The sequence below is a fragment of the Juglans microcarpa x Juglans regia genome, chromosome 5D, assembly GCF_004785595.1.
Source record: "Juglans microcarpa x Juglans regia isolate MS1-56 chromosome 5D, Jm3101_v1.0, whole genome shotgun sequence".
Classification (NCBI taxonomy): domain Eukaryota; kingdom Viridiplantae; phylum Streptophyta; class Magnoliopsida; order Fagales; family Juglandaceae; genus Juglans; species Juglans microcarpa x Juglans regia.
In genome coordinates, this window is record NC_054602.1 from 35,159,677 (window position 1) to 35,171,457 (window position 11,781).

General features: G+C 36.6%; 1 long non-coding RNA gene across 1 annotated transcript; it reads right to left on the reverse strand.

Annotated features, from left to right (window-relative positions):
• Window positions 1-260: 260 nt before the first annotated feature.
• LOC121265980 lies at window positions 261-5,771 on the reverse strand. Its single transcript, XR_005940721.1, has 4 exons — window positions 5,498-5,771; window positions 5,151-5,317; window positions 2,426-2,435; window positions 261-272 (listed from the first exon to the last, which is right to left on the reverse strand). It is a non-coding gene; the product is annotated as an uncharacterized LOC121265980 (long non-coding RNA).
• Window positions 5,772-11,781: the final 6,010 nt, after the last annotated feature.

Below are 11,781 nucleotides of genomic sequence, written 5' to 3' on the forward strand. Positions count from 1 at the left end.
TCTCATGAGTAGATGGTAAAAAGGAGTTTTAATTCTTTTCTTCCTTTAAAAATTGAAAGATATATATGCAGGTAATTACCACAAATTTTTTTCACTCTTTTTAAAATTTACAATATTCACGTACCCACGTACGCAGTCATAAAATGTCATTAATTTTGCATCTATAATTAGTATTCTTATAAATTTCGTCGCCGCTTTCCTATTAATTTGTAGCTATCTGTCAAAATTAACAAGATAAAATTTATCAGACATGGATTATTTTAATATGCTGACTTTTCCGTATAAATAGATTTTTTTTTTTATTTGATTTGTTTATCAGTACAAGATAGACGTAATAAAACAATATATAAGAGAATATGAAAATTAGTATAAATGTGTGTTTTTTTTTTTTTGGATTGAAAATCATGATCATAAATTAACTAGATTCAAGTTGAAGAAAAAATCTGCAATAAATCTTGAAAATTTTGGTTAAACAAGTACTGTAACATTCAATTTCTTGTGATCTTCTATCTCATTCTCTCTTTTTTTCCAGTTAATTCACTATATATAATTTTGTATTCCGGGTATATTCCAGGTAAAACAATGGTCGTGATATACCATGAGTACTATATATATATATATATATAGTTTTACATCTTTGATCAGTTACAATATTAGTAATATTCGATCATCAGTACATATATTATAGTTTTGTTTGTGTACGTACGTACTATAGGCCAGTGGTATACATATGCGAGACATCTTTAGTCGGTACTATTTATGGCGCATTAATGAACAAATTAATAATGGAGCTGCACAATTTGATTAAATGCACTATTTGGCCTCCAAAGGACACTGTACCTTATCATATATAGCAACCTTTATGTATTATTATTGTACCTGCACAAATCGACAGACAACTTACAAAGTTTTCAGCAATCCCACGTTTGCGAATTAAATTTCAGTACTTGTGAAAGAAGATACGTACAATCTTCTCTCCCTGTGTGTATATATATATACACATACACATACACGTACTCTCCACCTTAATTTAAAAGAACTAAGTTTAATTAAGCTCGATCTGTAATTAACTAATGATATTTTGGTTAAAATACAAATCACAGGACGCACCCTTGGGTTTTGATATTGGTGTCGCGACTTCGTTTTTAATTTTGATAACAAGACCTTCTGATCTTACAATTTTTTTGTTAATTAGCTCTGAAAAGATCCAGAAAATGTACGTACGTGCACATGATCTTCGAACGCATCATCAAGATGTAAGAAACGGCATCTATATATACAAGACTTCGCCATCTTAATTTACAAAAAGAGTACTCATTTCTTGTGTAGCTGTAGTCAATATTATCGTCTGTCGGCGCCTCCAACGCGATGGATACTTTTATCTCTCCCAACAACATGCGCCTCATGAATGGAAGGACCAAAGCATGCATGCTGTTTATGAGGAGGGATATCAACTACCTCCATTGACAATAGCTTTCAGAAAAGGTCGAGTGAAGCCTTTGTCTAATGGGAAATAAACTGAAGAAACATAAACGTCTATGTTACAATGGCATAATGGCTAGGGATACTGGAGGTGGATGGTAACTGAAAATGGCCATTTTTCACGAGTGATTTTGTTGCAATTAATCCATATTTTTTTTTCAAAATAACTTTTTTCCACCATTTCAAGTGTTAGTTGACTCCTCAGAAATACGTGGCAACTTATAGTACTTAAAGTTACAAGTGAAATATATATCAGAAATATTCTTATTTTTGACGATTTTTTTCTTCGCAAAAAGTGTGCCAACCATAATTAATTAGGGTTGGAAATACTTCTCTACCGCGGTGAAAAATGTGGAAAATACGCATTTGCAACCAAAAAAATATTTCCGGAGATTTATGATTGCCGGAAATAGTCTTTTATGAAAAAAAAAACTAGTATAACAATATCTCAAACTCACAATGAAGAAACACACAATCAGTGTCACTAAAGTCACTAATTGTTCAAGAAACAAAACAATCAGTGACCTTGCACCCTATAGTATCATCCATAAAAAATTAATTTTTGAACCTATCTGCATGTCACCTTTACAGACTTCAATTATATAGTGATGGCAAGAGATATTTGGGAGAAATGAATCTGTTATAGAGACTATCATATATAGAAAAACTGAGTTCTTAACTTACTAGGATAGTTTAAAACTTAAAATCCAACTTTGGTTTTATGTACAACTTAAAATTTACATAATGAAGAAACTTAAAGGCTATGGATTACTCACAATAGATTCTGATACTCTGTGTAAAACAATTCCAGAAAACACTGCTCAACAGCTTCTTGTTTGTCTACAAGGATTTCACAGGTCTATGCAAAAGTATATATTTAATTAAATCCAAACAATCCCAGGAATTTACTTCGGAAGTATATGCAACACCCAACATGAAATACACATACTAATCTGTAGTCCATTTAAACTCCACATAAAACAAACCAACACAACCCCATACTTCAGAATCTCCATGCTTCACTTACAACTCTATTTCAATCCACACTTAGCAACCATTCACAACACTCCACTTTACACTGACCTAAATTATAAAACCTACTAATCATGTATACTGCCCATGTGCATCATTCCAATATCAAATAATCAAATAAATCTAATAGCCCATAAAAGGGAGGGAAATAGATAGAGCTATACAAATCTAGGGCTACCAAAAGAAAAAAAAAGGAAACAATACAAAGCACATGACATGTTTTCTCAAAGCCAAACAAATTTCAGGTGAAGCAGTTGTTGCATAGAAGTTGTTTGCGTCAAGGCTTCATTCTTCAATGGCGATGATGACACGAGAACCAGAGCAACTAGGAAAATGGATGAATTTCCCAATGACAAATCAACCAAGCACAAACAACTGAAGAATTACTTTCGTGGCTTATAAAAGTAAAGTTCTAAGCAACTTACCCTGCTGCTAAAAAAACACTGGGAAAATGCATGAAAGTGCTCTCCTACCTTCAATTATAAGCACAAAATTAGGTCTTAGAACTAACTAAAAAATACTTTTCAAAGCGATTTTACTGCTAAGAAATAGGAGAAACACTTCATCAAATGCTGATATAGTTTTGAGAAGATGAATGTTTGATTCTCATTAATTTTCAAGAATAATACAAGTGGTGTTTAAATACACAGCTGTACAGAATCGTTGTAGGCAAAATAGCAAGCGGCTGGTAGGCACGCTGTTGTACAGAGAATATTTGCAGAGTTTGGTACAAAGGACGCCAAGCCAGAGCACTACACAACAATGACACTTTGCCAGGGCACTACACAACATTTTCATCATAACAGAATCAACACACAATCAACCTAGTACTTTATGTGACTCCTGAACCTTCTGGAAGCTTGGCTGCTGAGATGGGATTTGATGGATGAGTCATCTTTGAGCTGGAGGTGAGAGTGAAGTAGAGGAGTTCCCATTATGTGTTGGGCCTTGGAGTAGAGGAGTTCCCGTCCGCTTGTCCTTCACAAGAAAAAAAAGTCATGAAACTCAAAAAATACAGAGTTGTCACAGCGAAATTGATTCGCAGAGATAAGATTTTTTGTAATTTGAGGAACATGAAGCAGATTTTGAAGAAGAAATTTGGAGTTAAAAGTTAAGAACTGAGAATCACCAAAATGGGTCACAGAAAGAGCATTGCCATTGCCAACTTTAATGTGTTCATCACCTAAGTAGGGCTCTGCTGAGATGTTGAGATTTTGCATGTCGGAGGTGAGATGGTTTGTAGCAGCGGAATCATGATACCATTGTTTATCAGTGAAGGACTGAGCACTGGTATAGTGGGCAGAGAAGGATTTTGGAGGTTCAAACTGGTATGCTTGATCGAACCTGTGGTAGCATTGTAGTGCAACATGCCCAACTTTGTTGCACACCTGACAAGTGGGTTTGTTAGGAGATTGAAGAGACTGTTGAAAGGGATTAAACAAACGACCCCTCGAGTTCTTCCTCCTCGATGACCTTGATGACCACCTCGAGAGTTACTTTGACCACCACGTGAGGAAGAAACAATGGTGATGTTTGCAGAGGGCTGAGGAAGAAGACCTTACTGGATAGAAGTAAGAGAAACACGACTTTCAAATGTAAGGAGAAGATTGAAGAGCTCAGCAGATGTGATAGGGGTTGGATGGGTAGAAACAACAATGACAAAGGCTTCAAACTCAGAATTTAGACCATTGAGGATGTAGGAAACCACTTCAGAATCTCTTAGTGGTTCACCGGCAGAAGTCATGGTATCGGGAAGGAGACACACTTTTTGATAGTAATCAGTAACTGAGAGAGAGCCTTTTTTTAGGTTGGTTAGTTGATGGCGTATTTGAAAAATTTTGGCTTGAGATTGAGAGGTGAACACGGTTTCAAGATTGATCCAAAGTTCACGGGATGTGCGAGAAGCAATGGTTTGAGCAAGAATAGGTTCGGTGAGAGATGAAAGTAGGGCACTGAGGAGCATCTGATTTGTGCGACGCCATTGGAGGTAAGCTAGGTTTGTTAAGGGTGGAGAAGTGAGTGACGATGAGGGAGAAGAGGTTGGAAGTACTGGAGGTGGAGATGGAGAGGAGCCATCAACGAAGTTGTAGAGTTCTTGGCCATGGAGATAGGGGATGATTTGGGCTTTCAAAAGGAGGTAATTGTCTGAGCTTAACCTAACGAAAACAAGATGAGAGAAATTGCTGGGATGATCGAGGATGGGGGAAGAATTTTTTTCAGAGGTACCCATGGAGGACGTTAGTTGTTTTTCAGCTCTGGTACTATGATAAAGTTTTGAGAAGATGAATGTTTGATTCTCATTAATTTTCAAGAATAATGAAAGTGGTATTTAAATACACGGCTGTACAGAATCGTTGTAGGCAAAATAGCAAGCGGCTGATATGCACGCTACTGTACAGAAAATATTTGCAGAGTTTGTTACAACGGACGCCAAGCCAGAGCACTACACAACATTTTCATCATAACAGAATCAGCACATAGCCAACCTAGTACTCTATGTGACTCCTGAACCTTCTGGAAGCTTGGCTGCTGAGATGGAATTTGATGGATGAGTCATCTTTGAGCTGGAGGTGAGAGTGGTCTGCTCAATAAATGCATTCTAAAAATTACTAGATAAGATATATTTATGCCTGTACCTTGCAATGTATGGAAGCCATGAATCTCAGTGCCCACAAGCTGCCCTTCCATCATAAAAACCCAGTATAAATAGAAATTTGCCCCTAAAAATTATTTTTTCTCGGATCTTAACTGATAACCCCGTATCTTAAACCTTATCAGTTTTCAAGCCATGGAAAAAATGATGCTATCTACAAAAAAAACCAAACATCTCTATCAATATTTCTAATACCAAAACACTCAAATGCTATGGGTTCTGCAGGTGAGTGGTGTTGCAATGCGATATTGATAAATCTTAAAGCTGGTTGGAGTTGCTGTGATTTTTGTTAAGCAGCTTTTACGTTGGGCACATGAGAAGAAAATCAACTTATGTTGGGCGCAGAGGGAGTGGTGACGGTGACGCGGGGTGCTGGGCAAAGGATGGGTGATGGAAACGCGAGGTGCTGAGTTGATGTGCGATGACGACACGAGAACCAGAGCAGAGGAGGGCTGATGGCTGGATGGTAGGTTTTGAAAATGGACGACATCGAGAGAAAGATGCGGGAATTCAGATGGGATGAAGAAATGGAATGTCTGAATAGGTTTCAGAAGTTTAAAAATGCATGTTTTGAGAGGGAAAAAATATGACAAGTTTTGCAGAGTTTCAATATCCCCGCAAATAATAAAATAGCTGCCGCAAATAATCAAATATCCATAGTTTTGCTTTATGAAACTATTTGCGGCGATGTAATGTTCGCCGCAATAGGTTAGCATTAAAGAGGTAAAAATTTATTTTTTGCGACAAAGTATTTTCTCTACAAAATAATTTGACACAAAAAGTAATTATTTACTAGCAAATAAGAATTACCGACGGTTTCTTGTTGGTCAAAAACAAAAGAATGAAAATTTAAAAATTGACCTTTCGCAACAAAATTTCTATCACTGTAAAAAAATATTATGTGCGAACTTTTTCTGATGAATTTAATTTTGTGGGTAAAAGTCTTTAATTATCACAAATTAAAACTCGTGACAAATAAAATTTGGTCTAATATAATTATTTGCAGTGAGAATTTTCCGACGACATGAATTTGGTGACAAAACATTATTATTTGCTATCAAATAGTATTCGCTGGAACTGTAATTTTTTTGTAACCAACCAAGTCCATCACTAATGAATGAATAGGTTACCGTAAAAAAATATTATCTACAAATTTTTTCTAATGAGCTTAATTTTGTAGAAAAAAGTTTTTAATTTTCACAGATTGTAACTCATGACAAATAAAATGATCCAAAATAATTATTTGCGGCGAGAATTTTATGATGACCTGATTTTGGTCACAAAAAGTAATTATTGTTACCAAATAGCATTTGCGGTAAAAAATTCTGTCCCTAAAAGCACTATTTGTTGTAGTGTGGAGACTTGCATTGGATGAAATGGGTTAATATTTGAAAACACCAAGGAAAGTAGAGTCATATTCTTTCATTGTTATTAATGATGATTCACTTGTTTATGCTCGATGCATGATAATTGTATTTGTTAAGACAAGAGTATTTCTTCTAAATTAAACCATGCAATATTAGTAGTATTGCAATCATGTATATTAGTCATTTATGCACAGAGTAAATTAACACTCTCATCTAAGCCCAAGGGTCTAGGGATGATATTTGGATTTTCCCCTTTTTATGTTCAATTAATAAATATGTGTTAAATACTAGAATAGTGATGCAGGGGGCCCGAGTCAGATGATGTTGAGTTGTTAGATTGCTTGTTGACGGCTTTGAACTAACTCAAGACCGTAGGTCAGCGCAAGTCAAGCAAGAAACAATGATTTTTTCTTGATTTGGGGCAATTTTGAGCATGTGTCGGTATTTTGGTCATAACTTTGGTTATAAATATTGGATTTGTGCATCTGACCCCAATTTAGAAAGCTTTTTTTCAGTGTGCACGCTGTGGTCACCTAGTTATGCTTGATGTGCATCGTTTTTAGGCCTAAAATCAGCAATTTTCTCCTTCAAATCCCTAATTTTAGATATTTTTTTGCACTTTATGATAATGTTTTGTTTCTTATTTGGAAGTGATTTTGAACCCAATTTTGGCATATTTCTTCTTTAATTATGTATTTATTTTTGGTGTGTTTATTATGATTTTACAATTTTTGGTAACATTATGATATTTTCGAATTTACAACTATTTCAGTCGAGTTTGTGGGTTGTGGGACGATTTTTGAAGTTTTGATAACTTTTTATTGAAAATAGAGATATTTCCGGCGAACCTCTTGTCTTCCCTTTGTTTTCCCTGTTTCAATTACCTGTTGAAACTAGCCGCCAGAATTAATCTAAATTCTGTCCGGCATCAATTGGCATCAAAGCTTTAACATCTTTCCTGGGGTAATATCTCATTAGTTTCCATGGCTGGTGGTCATGGTTGTCGTGGACAGGTTCCGAACAAGAAACTCCCTCACCGTGATCGTAGTATTCAGGATTTGATGATTGAATATTTACAGAGACAGATTGCAGAGTTAACCCGACGTCTAGCAGCGCAGGATATTGGTAATCATGAGATGAAAGACCACGATTCCGATTCTAGTTTCTAGAACCTGTATCACAATTGTGCTCTATTTCGAGAGTACCGTGGTAGGGGAGTGTAATGGCGACCTCAGGTTCAGAATGGATCTGCCTGAGTTTTCTAGTACGTTACAGGCTAGAGGTTTCATTGATTGGTATTTGGTTGCATGAAGTTGAGCGGATTTTTTTTTTTTTTCTTATAAGGAAGTCTTAGATCATGTGAAGGTGAAAGTGGTCATCAAACTAAAGGGTAGAGCATTTGCTTAGTGGGACTAGTTGAAGTGATCTTGAGACAGGCATAGCAAGGCCAAGATTACTGATTAGAAGAAGATGAAGAAAAAGATGAAATGTCACTTCCCTCATTTCGGCTACATTCAAACCTTGTTTCAGCTTCTTCACACGTTGAGGCAAGGCATAAGATCAGTTGATGATTACACTGAAGAGTTCTATCCATTGATGGCCCAGAATGATTTGTCTAAAACAAAGGAGCCGATGGTGGCCTGGTATTTGGTTGGCTTGCGGAATCCCTAGTAGGATGTCCTTCGTCTTCACTCTCTATGGACAATTTTTGAAGCATAATAGTGTGCACTCGTTGTGGAGAAACAACAAGGTAGGAGCCCGATAACCAGAAGCTATCAAAACAGTTGAGTGGTTCATCTTTTGGAATCCCATCCTACACCTTTGCCACTGCAGGGAGAAGGTTCTAATTCCAAAATCAAGATGTTTTAGATGTGGTGAACGAAGACATTGAGCAATTGAATGTAGAAAACCCACTAATCAGAAGGGCAAAAACCTCCTAATCAAGGAAGATTTGGTTGAATAGACTGAAGAAATTGGAGAACCTATGTATGGCAAGGAGGAGGAGGAGAGAGATGTGTTGTGTGGTGATGGCCATGAGACCTTAGTTGTTCGCAAGAGTCTACTCGTTCCCAAGTGTGATTTAGTAGACGATTGATTGAGAACCAATATTTTCACACTACCTATATAGTTGCTGATAAAGTTTGCAAGATGATAATTGACCATGCAGTTGTGAGAGCCTGGTGTTTGAAGAGGTTGTTTAGAAATTACAATTGAAGATAGATCGTCATCCAAAGCCGTAGAAACTGTCATGGCTAAATAAGGGCAACGAGGTAATAATAAATAGAAGATGGTTAGTATTTCTTTCGATTGGCAGAAAATATTTTGATAATGCTTGGTGCGATGTAGTCTCTATGGATGCTTGTCATGGGTTATTGGGCAAGCCTTGGAAGTATGATCACAATGTTATTCATGATGGGTGGAAAAATATGTATTCCCTTATCATCAAAGAAGATTGTGGTGGCACCTCGCCGGGAGGGAACCACTCATACCCCAAGAGCCAATTGTAGTAACCTACTTTCCATGTCTAGGTTTCTAAAGAAGATTAAGTGTGAAGATATGATTTACGCTTTGCTGTCTTGTGGGAAGATCTTCTTCTTGGACTGTCACCTATTAGGGATATTCAACACTAGGCTGAATTTGTTCTGGGATTGAGCTTGCCCAATAGGCTTGCGCATCGCCTTAGTCCTAAGGAATCTGAAGAGTTACAGTGTTAGGTTATGGAGTTATTGGAGAGAGGCTACATCTGTGAGAGCATGAGCCCATTTGTAGTTCCTGTCCTTTTGGTACCGAAGAAAGATGGGTCTTGGCATATATGCGTAGACAGCTGAGAGATCAATAGGACCACAATCAAGTATAGATTTCTGATTCCCCGCTTGGATGACATGTTGGATCAGATGTCCGGTTTTAAGATCTTCTAAAAAATTGACCTTAAAAGTGCATACCACTTGGTCAAAATAAGGCCTGGAGATGAGTGGAAGACAACGTTCAAGACACAACATGGTTTGTATGAGTAGATGGTGATGCCTTACGGACTATTCAATGCGCCCAATACATTCATGAGATTCATGCATTAGGTTTTACGGCCTTTTATGGAAAATTCATTATTGTTTACTTCGACGATATCCTCATGTATAGTTCGACATGGGTGTCACACCTAGATCACCTCTGAGCTATTTTTGAGATGTTGAGGAATAAGTGTTTGTTTGTCAATTAAAGGAAGTGTTCTTTCTTTACTGCTTCTGTCATTTTCCTTGGTTTTGTTGTGTCTACTGATAGTGTTCATGCAGATCAGTCAAAGACAAATGCAATTTTGGAGTGGCCCAAACCTAAAACCTTGCTCGATGTTTGGAGTTTCCATTAATTGGTATCCTTCTATTGTCGGGTCATCAGGAATTTCAGCACTTCGATTACCCCTATCACAGAGTGCCTCAAGGGAAGTGCATTCCTGTTATATGAGGAGGCAGAGGCCGGTTTTCAATTGGTCAAGCAGAAGATAACAGAATCACCAATTCTTGCTTTTCAAGATTTTGAGAAGCAGTTTGAGGTTAATTGTGATGGAGAAATTTTGAGCACGTGTTGATATTTTTGCCATAATTATGGCTGTAGGTATCATATTTGCGTGCATGCGATAGTTACCTAGTTGTGCTTAGTGCGCATCATTTTTGCCCCCAAAATTAGCTGTTTTCCCTTGAAATCCATAATTTTAGATTTCTTTTTGCCTTTTATAGTAATATTTCATTTCTCGGTTAGGAAGTGATTGTCCCGATTTGGCCAGATTTTCAACAGATTAATTCTTTAATTATGTATTTATTGTTGGCGTGTTTATTGAAATTTTGCTATTTTTGGTAAGATTATGATATTTTCAGATTTTAAGCTATTTCAGCTCAACTTGTGGGTTTGTTGGACTATTTTTGAAGTTTTGAAAATTTTCTATCGAAAATAGAGTTGTTTTATCTCTGTTTTGGTCGAATCTTTTGTCTTCCTTGCTTCGATTATTTGTTGAAACTTATAACAGTTTGCCAGAAATTCAGGAGATGAATTTCTATAGGCTTTAGAAATCTCGTGAAAACTCCGTAAGTTTTCATGAATCAATCAATCGCGTAGATTTTAGTCTGTCAGCATAATCAGTGTTACCATTCACCATGTTGTCAGAAGTGTGATTTTATTTATTTGAGATAGTTGGAAGAGTCAGAATGAGATATGGTTTACACCATTAGACTCAAAGAAATATTTAGGATTTTATGGCGCAATAAACCTATTTTTAGTTTTCAGACAAAGCACTTGTTGGAAAATACGTTTTGATTATTTCGAGAGCCAAAATTTGATAAAAAAAACGTGCACTATTAGGTTAGTATGATTATTTAAGATTTTACAGTGTAAAGTTTATTTTCATTTTTTTCAGAGTGAATAGTAACCTCGATAGTAGCACCAAATGTAGTGTTTTCAAAATCACTGTGTGGAATGTCCAAAATAAGTTCGAGAAGTTTTATTTAAACAGTTGGAAAGATCTTAGCCACACTTGTTAATAATATTAGATACTTGGCACCAAGAGGAACCATGAGATAGAAATATGAAGGAAATCAAGGTATGAGATCATATCACCTATGTAAAATACTATTCCATCCAACTAATTATTTTGTGCCAAACCAAATAGGATTCAACCCTAGTAAGCCATAAATATTTACAATCCAAATGAAACCACAAAATCTTGGAGGAAACCAAACCCTAAACGGTTTCCCCAAACCACAAACTTGATTTCCAAACTCTAATGGATCCAATTTTTAACATTATGTTCAATCATTTAATTAAATCACTTTCACATGCTATTAATTTCTCAAATTCATGTTGTGATATCATTGTTCGATCCTTTAAACCTTGAGAGTTTGATTGGGCCAAGAAAATTTATATTTCGGTTTGATAGCATCTAAAACCCTAACCAAACCCTCTGTAAACCCTAAAATGAAGCCCATTCGGTTAATGCTCATTAGGCCTACGAATTTTGGCCACCTTGGCAAAGCTTCTTGAGGAAGTTTCCACCCACCCACTACTGACCACCCACTGCTCAAGACAACCCTCAAATAGTCCTTGATGGAAAAGCAAAGGCCACCTCACCACAAGCACCTACATGGCACCTTAAGGTAGCCCATACCATGGGCAACTTGTCCCTATTTTTGGCCAAGAATTCCATCACTCAAGTGCCACTCATGGCCTCGCTCCACCCTTCAGTTTTTTCTAAGAAAGTGCAGA